Consider the following 13473-nt stretch of genomic DNA (forward strand, 5'->3'; position numbering starts at 1 on the left):
AGCACACTCCCCACTGCGCGAACACTCAGATGCACACAGAAGCGCTACGATACTGGGAGATGAGTTCACGGACTACTTGAAAAAATTAACAAGGGCAGCACGCGTAATATCAAGGCAACTTTCACCACCGTTCACGAGAGAAGAGGGGAACACAACAGGGTCAGTTACAGAGCCCAAAGCACAGGTACAACTGACGCCGGGTGAATTCATTTATGTCCGGAGCTTTGTGCGCCGGTGGAATGCACCACGGTTCCATGGCCCATACGAAGTGGTGTTTTGCACCCCTACGGCTGTAAAAGTGAAGGGCCTCAAGTATTGGATACATTTGACGGATGTACGAAGAACATATAATAATGTGCAGGAAGAGGTAGATGAGGAGGCACAGACAACAGCAAACAATGCAAATGAACAGAATGTGTGAATATGAACTTGTGTGTGACAGAAATGCACCTGATTGAGAAAGTTGCTGACAAGTATAATTACATTTAATGGTATCTAAAAAAAAAAAAAAAAGATTTTATGAATTTATATGCAAATAATGATGTGATAAAAATATGTAGTGTTTACTCCCTTGTCTCTGCATCCCCAACCCTACTGCCCTACCCGCTTCCATTCCCTTTCAATATATACTGGCACTGGTAGTGCCAACAAAATGTTTACATTCATGCACTTAATGCACTTTTATATCTCAAACAGGAGCTACCATGGCATCTAACGGGCAGCCTGCAACGGATAGATTTATTAGATATAGAGAATTGTTAGCTGAGAGATGCAGATATTCGTATGAGTGTGGATTGTCTGTGTGCATTACATTGTTTTTTACAATCATGTTTGGCCTGGTTACATATTGGTTCATAGCGTTCATCTCTATCGAGATGAACGAGGGGGGAGGGATTAACAGCACTAATGTGACCAATGCAACAGCAAGTGTAAATACTAAAGAAGGTGATTTTTTGGTATGGGACGGAACTAAACTTGTATGGGGATATTATACCACACCATCCAATGCTGTCATCTCGAAAAATGAAGGGCCAGAGGGAGAAATGCAAAACAACACAGTGTCTCCGCCAAAAATATCTAATTACAATGCCCACAGTTTAAATGATCGAAACCCCTCTGCCATATCCTGGTTGTATAACACCCCCACCAGCCAGCCTGCCCCCATAGCCAAAAACACACTGTCAGATAACATAAAGGAAGAAAATGAAAGAATGACAGCAACACATGAAATATTATATGATGATTGGGCAAAGGGGGGCGGGAAGGAGAAAGGGGGGCCCACTTTGTCCATCGCCCATGAAGCCGGGAAGTACATTAGGAACAAAAATAACAGACGAAAAAGGGAGGCGGGAAGGAGGAAGTATGATGAGTATTATGGGTTAGGACTAGATAAAATGGAAGACCCGCGACACCCCCACCAGACAAATAAATGGTATGCGGACATGAGTGCAACAGCTAAACAAACAACAAATGAAAGCTGTTATGTCTGCTCCCTCATTCCCCATGCTTCAGGCACGCCCAAAGTATTGTTACCCAAAGAGTTGCCTATTGTAGATGCCCAATGTCTCCTTCATCTCACGTTGTGCAGAATTAAGAACACCTTCCAGGCACATGAAGTTACTTTTAGAATGCTGCAGAACGAGAAAACTTGCTATCCAAAGACAGTAGGAGTAGTATGTCTGGAAGAACCATTTTTTATAATACAAGTGACACTTTTTTCAGATAACAAGTGGAAGGACGAAGAAATAATGTGTAAGGCTGAAGCGCTTAGGGGTGTGGCACCAGAGAAATTGCAATGGATAGAAGAAACGTGCACACCAGTATGGAAGGAACACATTTCAAAACTAACTTGGGTAACAGCCATTGAAAAGCACTTCAAGCTGCAGAAGGAAATAGACTTTGAACTGTGTTTTAAAGGAGAGGGGAAAGCCTCCATGGGGACAAACAAGAACTGTAACAAGACCCTCACCATCCCAGTTTCAAGAAAAGATACAGCAGCCCTGATGGACACGTATTGGGTATGTGGCAACCAGGCATACCTGCACCACCCACAATCATGGAATGGCAGCTGCTCAGTGGCCACTCTGCACTCAGCTCTAATAGTAATCCCAGAAAGCCACATTGATGGGAGCAAAATGACGCGAGAAAACACCCAACAGAGTGCGGCCCAGCCAACTGCAGAGTCACAAGTCTATGTCCTGTCTTCCGGGAACAAGGAAGAGGTGCTGTCCCGAAACAGACGATCATCGAACTACATATCAAAGGCATCGTCAGAATTGCTAGCACAGATCCCAGACAGGTATCGATTATTCAGCTCTGCAGAAACATTCTTCGCCTCACTCATCCCAAGTATCCAGGCGTGAGCAAATGCAAAATGGCTCCAAATAACACGTTGGGAGCTGATCCAGCCGGCAAATGACACTGAAGAAGGCTTCAACGTAATAAAAGTGGAACTAAGAGCATTACGGCTGATGACCATGAAAAACAGGTATGTCTTGGACCTGTTGACAGCAATGGATGGAGGTGTTTGCCGAAAAATCGGAAGTGCCTGCTGCACTTTCGTACCTTCCGAAGACGCAGACAACGGCTCCCTGTCCCATGTGATCGAAGCAGTACATAACCTAGGAGAAAGAATGAGAATGGAAGGTGGTGCGGAAGAAAGCACGTGGTTCGACAATATTTACTCCTGGGTTCCATCATGGCTGGGAATGACTGTGAAATTTTTGATGCCGGCTGTGGTGTTCCTCCTCTTTATTTTTTGCCTGTGCCAGGTGGGTCTTCGATGTTGTGCTAACGCAGTACCAAATGGTGCAATGATGATGGTGACAATGGGCAACACCCGTGGTACAATACATGCTATACAGGAAGTGCATGTACAAGCAGGAACAGATGACACACCAAGATATCAGCTAGTGCCTAGGTATCACAACAAGGATATAGTAGACAAATTGTGGCATACTACCATTAGAGAGCCCCGTATACTAGAATGGTACAAGGAGGTATGGGTAGACTTGGAAGGAGAGAGCGGATGTATATACCTAACTTGTACCCCAGATGAGTATGCTAGGAGAGGTGAAAGCTTAAGGGGGGTGTGCAGAGCATGGATGCCCATAAAAGGCACACCTGCATGGGATGACGCAATAATCGACGAGGAAGAATGCAGGAGGTTGGAGGATATAAAGAATTCGTTACTTAAGTAACGAAAGGGGGGAAATGTAGGGGAGGATTGGTCCAAAAGACCCCCCTTGCCTACATCCCCTCCCCCGGTGAGGGCCATGGCTCATCAGGCGTCCCCTTCTTACCACCAGGGCCCAGGTGGTGGATGGCTCACCTGCTGAAGACATTGCCCAAACATATTGAATTTAGCTAGGCCTCAGGAACCATTTTGTCTAATAAAGATGGTGTGAGCTCGGCGCACTGCAGCCCGGCCCCCACCTTTGGAGAGTTTCAATTATCCCTGTGGCCACAGCTCCCTGGCGGATCCGCTGTGAGCCCGTTCCCACGAACAAGACGGACATGAGCTAGTGTAAGATACCAACACTGTAACATTTCACCTTCCGCAGTGTATCACTGCTCCCAACATGACCCGGCCAGCAGAGCCTGGGTGGAAAAAGAACTGTAAAATGGCCCTCGGATAAAAGCAAGAGTTCCCAAATACTAATGCCAAAACTACCTGCGGTGGGCGCATTTTCTCCACAAACCTCTTTGATTAGAAAACCTGTAAGATGTATAGATATGGCAGAATGCATGTTCACATGGCATTAGCAATGAAGCACCCACACCACTGCAGTTATGTACAAATAGTAGAAGCGTCCCGGGGGGTTATTTGTTATGCGTGTCATTGAAAAGTTTACACCCCACGGTCCCGCGCCATAACCAAACTAATGCTACTAGAGTGCAAAAGAAGACTAATGCAACCAGACTGAGGGCTCATGTGAAGGACGCGCGAGAATGCACTCTTCATGTGTGTATGTCCAAGCCCTTTATGTGCCACTACCGTCACGTACGGTGGCGAGTCGTTTTCTATGTGCTCCACCAACCTCACTACTACCTCACTTACTGCAAATGTATATGCATATAACAAAATGTTGCAGTTGTTAAAACATAGTGTACAAATAATGTGCTCGGACTGGATATATTTGAGAGGCATTTAGCAAAGTTAAAATGTAAGCCTTGGAATGATTCAATGAGTATTGTATAGTATTTGAATGTTTATGATGCTTTCACCTAAAATCGGCAACACACGAGGAAGATACCTTTGTGAATATGTGCAAGGCCATTCCCCCTCCCTCCCTGCGAAGCCTGCCAGACGAGAGAGCAGAGGCCCGCGCTGCGCTGCCTCCCCCAACTAGGCTGGAGCCGTTTCAAAGATTTGTAGTTCCCTCTGTAGCACCCAAGGCCACGGCCCGCCACCTGCATTATTTACAGCCCAGCATTAAACCTCCGCCTGAATACACAAATCCAGAGGCGCCCTCTCTTAAACCCCACAACCCACCGGATCACCTTAGGTTAATGGCCCCTGTAAAATTAGGACACCCAATATTATGGCAACATTACAGCAACACATTCATAACGACTTCTAACAAGACAGAAGGACATGTACCGTCTGTCCCATGCCCTGAGACCCAGCCCCACGACCTATGGTACCCGGTTAATAGGACTCTGGCAACCATGTACTGATGAATCGCCATCAAACCCCTCTCAAGGTGCATTCCTCCTGTGTTGCATTAACCTGTAGCATAACCTATTGGGAGATTTACTAAAGAGGATAATATTGCAAATGACTGAATGGCTGCGGTGTGCATGGCCTACGGCAAAGAAGTCAGGAAAAGACATTCATCTCTGACATTGGCCACAATGGCACAACAACACCGCCCAGATGGACCCAGCTGACCCGCCAGGCCCAGCCCAACCCACGAGGCTGACCAGTGACGTCCTCCCGCCAAGACCAAGCACATCACAGCAGCACCTATAGCTAGTCGTCGCCACCAAATCCCATTGAACTTGTGCCCCCTATAGTGTGTAGGTTTTTGATGATGTTTTTTGTAAATATATACGCCTGTCTTTGCTATTGTCAGACAGAGCGCTCTCGGAGTTTGCAGAGTTCTTTGCATGCCCTATTCTGATTGATAAACTCCCATTTAAGCTCACCCGCACTTTGTCTTGGCCTTATTCCCATTCTGGGAGAATCGTGCTGGTTGGGGACGCTTGCGTTCAGTGGTGACCCCGAAAGCGTGATTATTATTTTCTCCCAACATATCCCTACCGTCCCCTTTGGCACGAAAATCTCTGGTCGAAAAGGGATACGCACGGTGCGCCGGCTCCGGGAGGCTGCCCGCCAACGGCGACCGGTACGCTCAGAAGTGCGCACTCAACAGAGAGAGGGTACGGGATCCCGGTTGAAAAATCCCCTTTGAGTACCGCTCGCCGGAGCCGGGGCTGACTGTTGAGCGCACGGCAGCACTGCCTGGACGGACCCAGTTTCGGAGACTCTCGGTTCAAGACGGGCACGTGAGTATTGAGTGCGAGCGATCATAAAAGGAGTAGAGGAGGAAATTTAGGACAGGGAACGAGGCAAGGTAAAAAGGGGCACGTTGGGTCTACTAAAGACCATCTTAAACTTTCTTTGCTTTTTCTTTGCATATGGCCGCGGGTTTGCCTCTGCGGCAATAATGTAGACATCATGTTAAATGGGTCAAGGGCTTCCAGGGCTCCGCTCATCGAGAGACGTGATGTTCCCGAGACATTGGAAGCCACTGATCACGCATTGATTGATGAGTGAGCAGCTGCACTCTCCCGCGCGCTTGACCAGGGGGGCCAGCTGGGGGGTACTCTTGGTGTTGGGGGGGAAAGATCCCTGCGTGCCTGCCTATGTCTCTATCCCCCTGTCTCTCTCTCTTGCCGCCTGCTTTTATGTCAGCCTCCATCTCTCAGCTTGTATCTCTTTGTCTATCTGTCTCTAAAGCTTTCTCTGTTTCGCGTTTTCTTTACCGATGTCTGTCTACGTGCCTTTCCTTATCTGTGTCTGTATCCCGGTCTGTCTCTCCTAGTGGCTCTCTTCCCTCACGTATTCACTCTTCCTTCTATCTCTCTTTCTTATACGTCTCTCTCCCTTTCACACTTCCGCCCCTCCTTTCACCTCTCTGTTCACGCCACTAATCTCACGATTTGTCTTTCTCTCCATCCATCTCTCTCGTAATAAATCTATTCACGCCTCCATTTTCATCTGTCTCTAGCTGCCTTTTTGCCAATCTCATTCCCATCTTTTAAAATTCACCATCAATTCTCTCTGCTTTTCTCTCCCCTCTCTCCATCAGGCTCTGTCCCATTTCCATCTCTCCTCCTGAAGCCATTTCTGTTTCTTTCCCTGTTTAACAATCTGTCTGCTGCATGGCTTTATGTTCACCCACTGGCTTGATTTCTCTATCCTTACATACCTTACTCCTTGGCTATTTCTCTTTCTTCATCTTTCTTTTATCTCTGTCTATTGCTCAGACTCCCACCCCCTCTCTTGTCATTTCTTTGTCTCTTCCTTTTTTCTTTGTTTGCCCCTTCCTTCCTTCCTTCCTTCCTTCCTTCCTTCCTTCCTTCCTTCCTTCCTTCCTTCCTTCCTTCCTTCCTTCCTTCCTTCCTTCCTTCCTTCCTTCCTTCCTTCCTTCCTTCCTTCCTTCCTTCCTTCCTTCCTTCCTTCCTTCCTTCCTTCCTTCCTTCCTTCCTTCCTTCCTTCCTTCCTTCCTTCCTTCCTTCCTTCCGTAAAGTGACCTCCAGGCTTCTTGTTGGGTTACTTAAGCTTTATTAACAGGTTCTTAAGTTACAGATACATTAAGTAATAAGGACAGATGAACACTGGCAACCATCACCCAGGCAGGGGAGTGCGGAACCTTCAGGTAAACATTCTCACATTCACACATCAACATTCCACATGACATCACCAGCTTACAGCAGACACAGACATGCACTATATAACACATCTCCTTCCCTTACCAATACACACCAAACACAACGGCACATCACAAAGCAATACATCACAAGTAATTCACAACACATCTCCTCCCTTACCAATGCCCAACAAACACAAGAAGCACATCACACTCCATCTCCCACACTCGCATATTCACTCTTACCAATGTCAGCCACACACTGAGTGCACCAGGAGCTTGTAAAAACAGATGGGACAGTTCCAACTTCAATGCAAAACAACAAAGACAACTGAAAGCCATATGCCTTCATCCTCGTACACAGCACCCCGTCGTACCTTCCACCAACTAACACTCCTACCCAGGGTTGGACTGGGCCATAAAATGGGCCTGGGCATCAATGAAAATGTGGCCCACAGTTGCAAATGGCTATTCATTCCTTCTGTGAGACTGTTTAAATAGTACCTAAGTGGGAGTTTTTAAATAAAATGTGATGTAAATTGTGTTTTTTCAAGAATATTTATTCAGCAGCACTGGTCAAAACTACTAACAGCATAGTGAAGTAGCTCATCAAACTGACCCACATTGCAAAAAACGGGCTCACATTAGCATTTTGCATTTCTGGTTTGGCCACGGGCCTATTACCCTATACACTGGTCCGAGCCTGCTCCTACCTGGAAGACTACAGCATGTACAACCAAACATCAAGATACATCCACGTGGTATAACACACCACATCTCCCAAATCTACACTCAACAGATAACATTTGAAATGACGAGGAAAGAAAAGATTCTCCAATTCTCACTCCTATGATTGGAGGCACTACCTCCCAAAAACCATTGTGGTACTACCAAACACTCTCACGTCTCTAACATATTTATGGCTGCATAGGGTGCGCTACCACCCACGAACCATGCAATACACTGTACCACACTCATACCACTAGCACACAATGGTTATAATGGAGGCGCTACCTCCTTGACCTCTGTAGTACACACTACCACAAGCATACTAAATGTGGGCGGCACTACCTCTCTGACCTCTGTGGCACACACTAACACACTCATACTAAATGCTGGAGGCGCTACCTCTCGCTCAACTTCCCTCGCATGCATACCTTGACACAGTGGGTACACACACCTAGCCACAATTTAGCTTTACTCTAAATGGTGACGCTACCACCAATTTACACCGCTCATACCAATCACAACTCTAAACATTTCAAAGTTTGCTTAAAACACTATATGAGAAACTTTGAAACATTTTACCAACTTCCTTTAAGCTAAATTCATCAGCAAAATGTCACATTCAAGGCACTCTTAGTTATCTCTACTTATGACCATACATATCTAAATATTCTTCATAACTATTTCCTTAAAAGTCCATGGCTAGCTTATGACCCTAAAGCTTGCACTGAACCTAAAAGTCAATGGGGGTCATTACGACCCAGGCGCTAATTGCGCCAACTTTACCACCATGGTGTAAACTATGTTTACACCATGGTGGATGGCGGATTTACCGCCTCATTCCAAGGTGAGTGGGGCGGTAAATCCCCATTTCCCATTTTACCTTCCCCATTCCCATTTTTGCCCCATAGGGCATAATGGGAGTGGGGAAGGCGCTAATTACGCCACCGGAAATTACGGTGGCGTAATTAGCATCATGGCAGGTTAGCGCCATGGATTTTAACGGCTGCTAAGAGAAGCTGTTAAAATCAGAATAGGCGTTAAGGGTTAACGACGGCGTTAACCCTTAACGCCTGGGTCGTAATGAGGCCCAATGTTGCTTTCCAGCAATGTAACTGCTGCAAATCTACAAGAAGGTTAGCTCTACATTACTCACACATCACCCCCTTGTACACTGATAGCATTCCAAAAACATTTGCTATATTACTAAAAGTGCTTGGGTGCATGGCACCATTAACCTGAAAATCCTCACTTACTAACATGACTGCACTATCGTGAATGTACAAACCACATGCGCCCTTCATGCTCACACAGCTCTGTCACTTTCTGTACTTAGCCTCATTTCATATCATATGCTGTTAACTCCTGTTGCATACTTCATTGAATCTCCTATAATGGCTCATCTACCTATAGGCATTACCATTATGTAGAACTGGTTCGGACCCACACACTGCATTCAGCCAGGAGAAAGGATACATGTGTGTAGACTCCTCTTCACACCGTCTTCATCACGAAATTCTTATGAATCCCTTTATCCATCCCTTTTCACTTTTAAATGCAATATCCTTGGGCACGCTGTTATGATGCATGTAAAGGCCTTGAAATGATGAGCCAGGAGACCAGGTTTAGTTAGGAGATTTTAGTGGGTTTGTAGTACAAGATAGAGGTAATAAGGTTACAGGTAGGACAAGACTATAAGGGAGGGAAGCATCCACCGGTCCCCCTCTGCCCAGATCATTTTCCAACTGGCAGAGGGAGAACCTTGGCACTCATACCATCACATTCTAGATGGAATACACCACAATGAACATTCCAAACTCAGCCTCACACATACATAGGGAATTGCCACAGACACAGGATAGGTTAGAACATAACACATCTACCCCCTTTCATAACAACTCAATAAAAGAGAAGAGCAGGGGAAGAGGTAAATGAACACATAAATGTCAAAAACTTTTCTTACAAGATCCATCCTGCAAACCACAGAAAGCAAAATGCTATTCCCTACCAATACCATAAATTAGCTAAGAATGGCTAATACACTACCTAAAACACTCAGCAGAACCATAATGGCGCCTATTATGGAACTCCTCTACAAGGGACCAGCCCACAATCATATAAACAGTCCAAACCACCTACATCACCTCATTCACCCTGTTTCATCAATCTCCAACATCAAAGCTTCTTAAAAGAAACAACAGGGTTAAACCCCTCTAACCGCCTAAAGCAAAAGCAATTGAGGCACCATAAACCTCAACCAGACATACTGCCGGATACCAACCACAACATCGGTGACATGGATCACCAAAGTTGGTACTCAACCAAAGGATCAACAATTTCTTACCAACAAATTGACACGAACAACGTGCCAACAACACCAGGTCCGTAACCTGGCCACAGACCTCGAACAACCGATGCTCACCACTGAGCATCTAACCATGAGACCACTGAAGGTTTACTATTTGAACCACTGAACGTTCGCCGCAGCTGAGCACATAACATCGGCACCCTAGGTTCAATGCTTAACACCATAATAACTAAAGAACACAGCATGCTCTCACAACTGACACTCAGACGACCACCCAACCACAATCACACAGGTGGTTTCCATTAATAACACACACAGTTTCCTTTAAACCAATAAATGAACTAATTCAGCTTGAAATTATGAGAAAATAAAACATTTTATATAACATCACCATAGCGAGTCCCATAAATCATGCTTGCAGAGTTCATTTGTTTGAAATACCTGTGGGGAAAGTTTTGTTACATTTGTGTAAAACATTTCATGAGTGAGCATATTCAAGAAATGCAATGGGTCCCAAAATTCAAAGTACTTTCAATCTCACACACATCATATCCATACAAACACATCTAGACGAATTCAGCAAAAATATTTGTGGCTTATCCGAATTTAAGTGCGCCACATAAAAGTCCCACAATATATCCTTGCCTGCAGAGTCTTTGTTGATGAGTCTGTGGATAAAAGATTGAGTTAGTGCACACCTTGTACATATGAATCATAACTTGACATTTCTTCTTGGTTGCATACCAACTTGCCATCAGCCACAATGGCACAATAACCTTAGGTTCACTGAATTTCCTAATGACACTTGCCAAATCCACATTGGCACAATAACCTTGAGTCCATGCACTTTACATGCCAGACAAAACACTTCGGCACTGTACGACCTAAACCGTGGTTCAAATCCTTATAGGCACCTACCAACAACTATCTTGGCACCAATCCTGAAACACCATACATATAACCGCCATAGAGCAACACACGTGCCCACAACTTTGGCACAAAGGAAACACCTTTCTCACAACAATATACCTTGGGTGCCATATAAGAAACAATAGCTAATCCCCCACACTAACATGAGATGGGGGTTTAGATTCTATTAAAGACAAGGAGGCGATTATTATGCATTACAATCTTTACTCTGAAACCACAGCAGCAAAGAAAAAAAAAACTTTTACAAACAAAAAAAGTTGAAAAAATCAGAACTAAATAGAGTTCAGTGTCAATGTAAGGGGAGCTCCCCAATCCATCATGGCGGACAGGTCATGCCCTGCAGGGGACCAATGAGCAGGGACCCTTCCTTATATAAGTCCATTACTCAGATCCCAACCCCTCTTTCTGTAGCTGACTTGAACCAGACGTCCACTGCACCGATCAGATGATAAACGATGAAGGCAAATCCAGCGAAGCTCTCGTACTACGCACTCCATAACTTGAAACTGCGAGCCACCCTCCTGATCAGAACCTCAACCGGTAGCTGTAAAAAACAAGCAAGAAGGGTGGGTGGATGGGAAAAACAACAAACCAAAGAATGTTCTCTCTTGAACCATCTGTGCACATACGTTTCAAAACTGTCATATCATATTATATCCAGGGTGGGTGGGTGGGTTAATAATCGCCTCCTTGTCTTTAATAGAATCTAAACCCCCATCTCACGTTAGTTTGGGGGATTAGCTATTCTATGACAAGACAGGAGGCTCATATTATGCAAGTTCAAAGCCCTTGCATCCCATTAGCACAACATAATCAATACAATAGACAATGTGATAAAATAATAGGAAAGAAATGTTTTAAATGCTTTCATTAAAACAATCAGCTGACTGCAAGCGAATTGCCCAAGACTAGGCTGCCCCAATAACCAACTTAAAAGGCATAGCCAAATCCACTGTAAGAAAAACAGGAAGATGTGCTAATTCCAGCGACCCTACCAGCCACCAAACCAACTGGTTAAAAAGAAGGGGAAAACATTGAACAAAGCTATCCTATACTTAACAGGTTAGAAAAAACCCCTTCTGAAATAAGACGCATCCGTTGTCCAATGAAACCTTAAAACAGTCAAGCTCACACCCTCTTTGGGAACCTGGATAGCAAACCAAAGAAAAGAAGCACCCAGCTCTCCTGGAGATAAAGAAAGTACCACATAGGGGTGAAGGTTTTGTAGGGCTCCCTCCCATGCGTTAAAGGAAGATATTGTAGTAGCAACAGAGCATGTCCCATAACTACACTGGGAAAACTAAGTGGGAGTAAAAGGTAATTTAATAATTTGTAAGAGGACGATCCATCCTGAGCGGAGCAGAAAACAACATACTAACCCCCAATGTCTTAAGACATATGTGTATACTAAGGAAGGATGACTTCTGAAGACAGAAGCAGAATTGAAGAGAGAGGGGCCACACCTGAGAAGCTGAACCTGTCAACCGTCAACACGGAGACCCACAGACCTCCCGCGCTCGCTAAAAGGACACTGCTACCATGACAAAAGGCAGATATTTACCCACCTGACCCCTAAGAGGCCAAACAATGCAAGGAGAAAAATGTATTTTACAACCAATCGTTCCCATTATATTGATATGTAAACTCCTTTGTATATATGCCCGGTGCTTGAACCTTGTTCTCTCCTCTCCGGGTGATAAAACCCTAGAGGATCAAAAACTAACCGAAGGAGAACTCCTAAATTCCAAAGTCTTAGCAAGACTGAACTGCAAAGAACCGATCGCTAAGCAGTTAAACTGAAGTTGCATACCAGAAGAGGTCTAACCTCTATTTCATCCAATTTGAAGATCCCTGAAGCTCACAGCACCCTGAGCTGGCATCGCATTGCAAAACAAACTCTTGTGAAAACCCAAAGGTCCACCTGCCCTGCAGGTGACCAGGAGAACAAGCCATTAACTAAATATATATCCCAGCCCACTGGGAATCGCACTGACAGACACCTTCTGATAGTTAATGTAGAGACGCTGGAACGCATCGTGATAGAGGGTCATAATAATCTGATGGGAGATTAGTATCACTCCCAGACCCCACTATCCCACCGAGGGATATTGAGATTTCCCCAAAGGAGGGGGACCCTCCCCCCATATCCAAGGGAAAAAACCTTGCAACCCCAGAAGAAGGCTACCCTGAGGACCATATTAAAGCTCTGCTGTACACCGCTAAGAGAAAACTAAATACACGCTTGTACTTTAACCAACCCTTGACCGTGGACGGGTCCCCCTTAGTTTATTGAAATATCAGGAATTAGCGCAAAGGAAAGTAACTGACAGGATGGAAAAGCTCAGCGCGAGTATCATGATGCAATCTCCCCCAGGGATGGCGAAAAAGAGGAATGAGGGGGGAAAGAACTCTGGGATAATTATCAATGCCCCGTAAATGACAGGTTGTGCAATAAACCTGGGACCACAGACCCCTCAAACCCTGAGGTCCGAGTCTCTGAATCCGTGAGAGGCTGACTGGCCACTAAGGGAATCAGGGGAAGGAAAAACAATCACTACAACAAACAGAGTGTGGTGTGAGGTGTTCACTTATCGATCTCAGCAGGATAAAAGACTGATTTAGACCCTTCCC

This window comes from Ambystoma mexicanum, chromosome 3q (genome assembly GCF_040938575.1).
Source record: "Ambystoma mexicanum isolate Mex_15411 chromosome 3q, UKY_AmexF1_1, whole genome shotgun sequence".
Lineage (NCBI taxonomy): Eukaryota > Metazoa > Chordata > Amphibia > Caudata > Ambystomatidae > Ambystoma > Ambystoma mexicanum.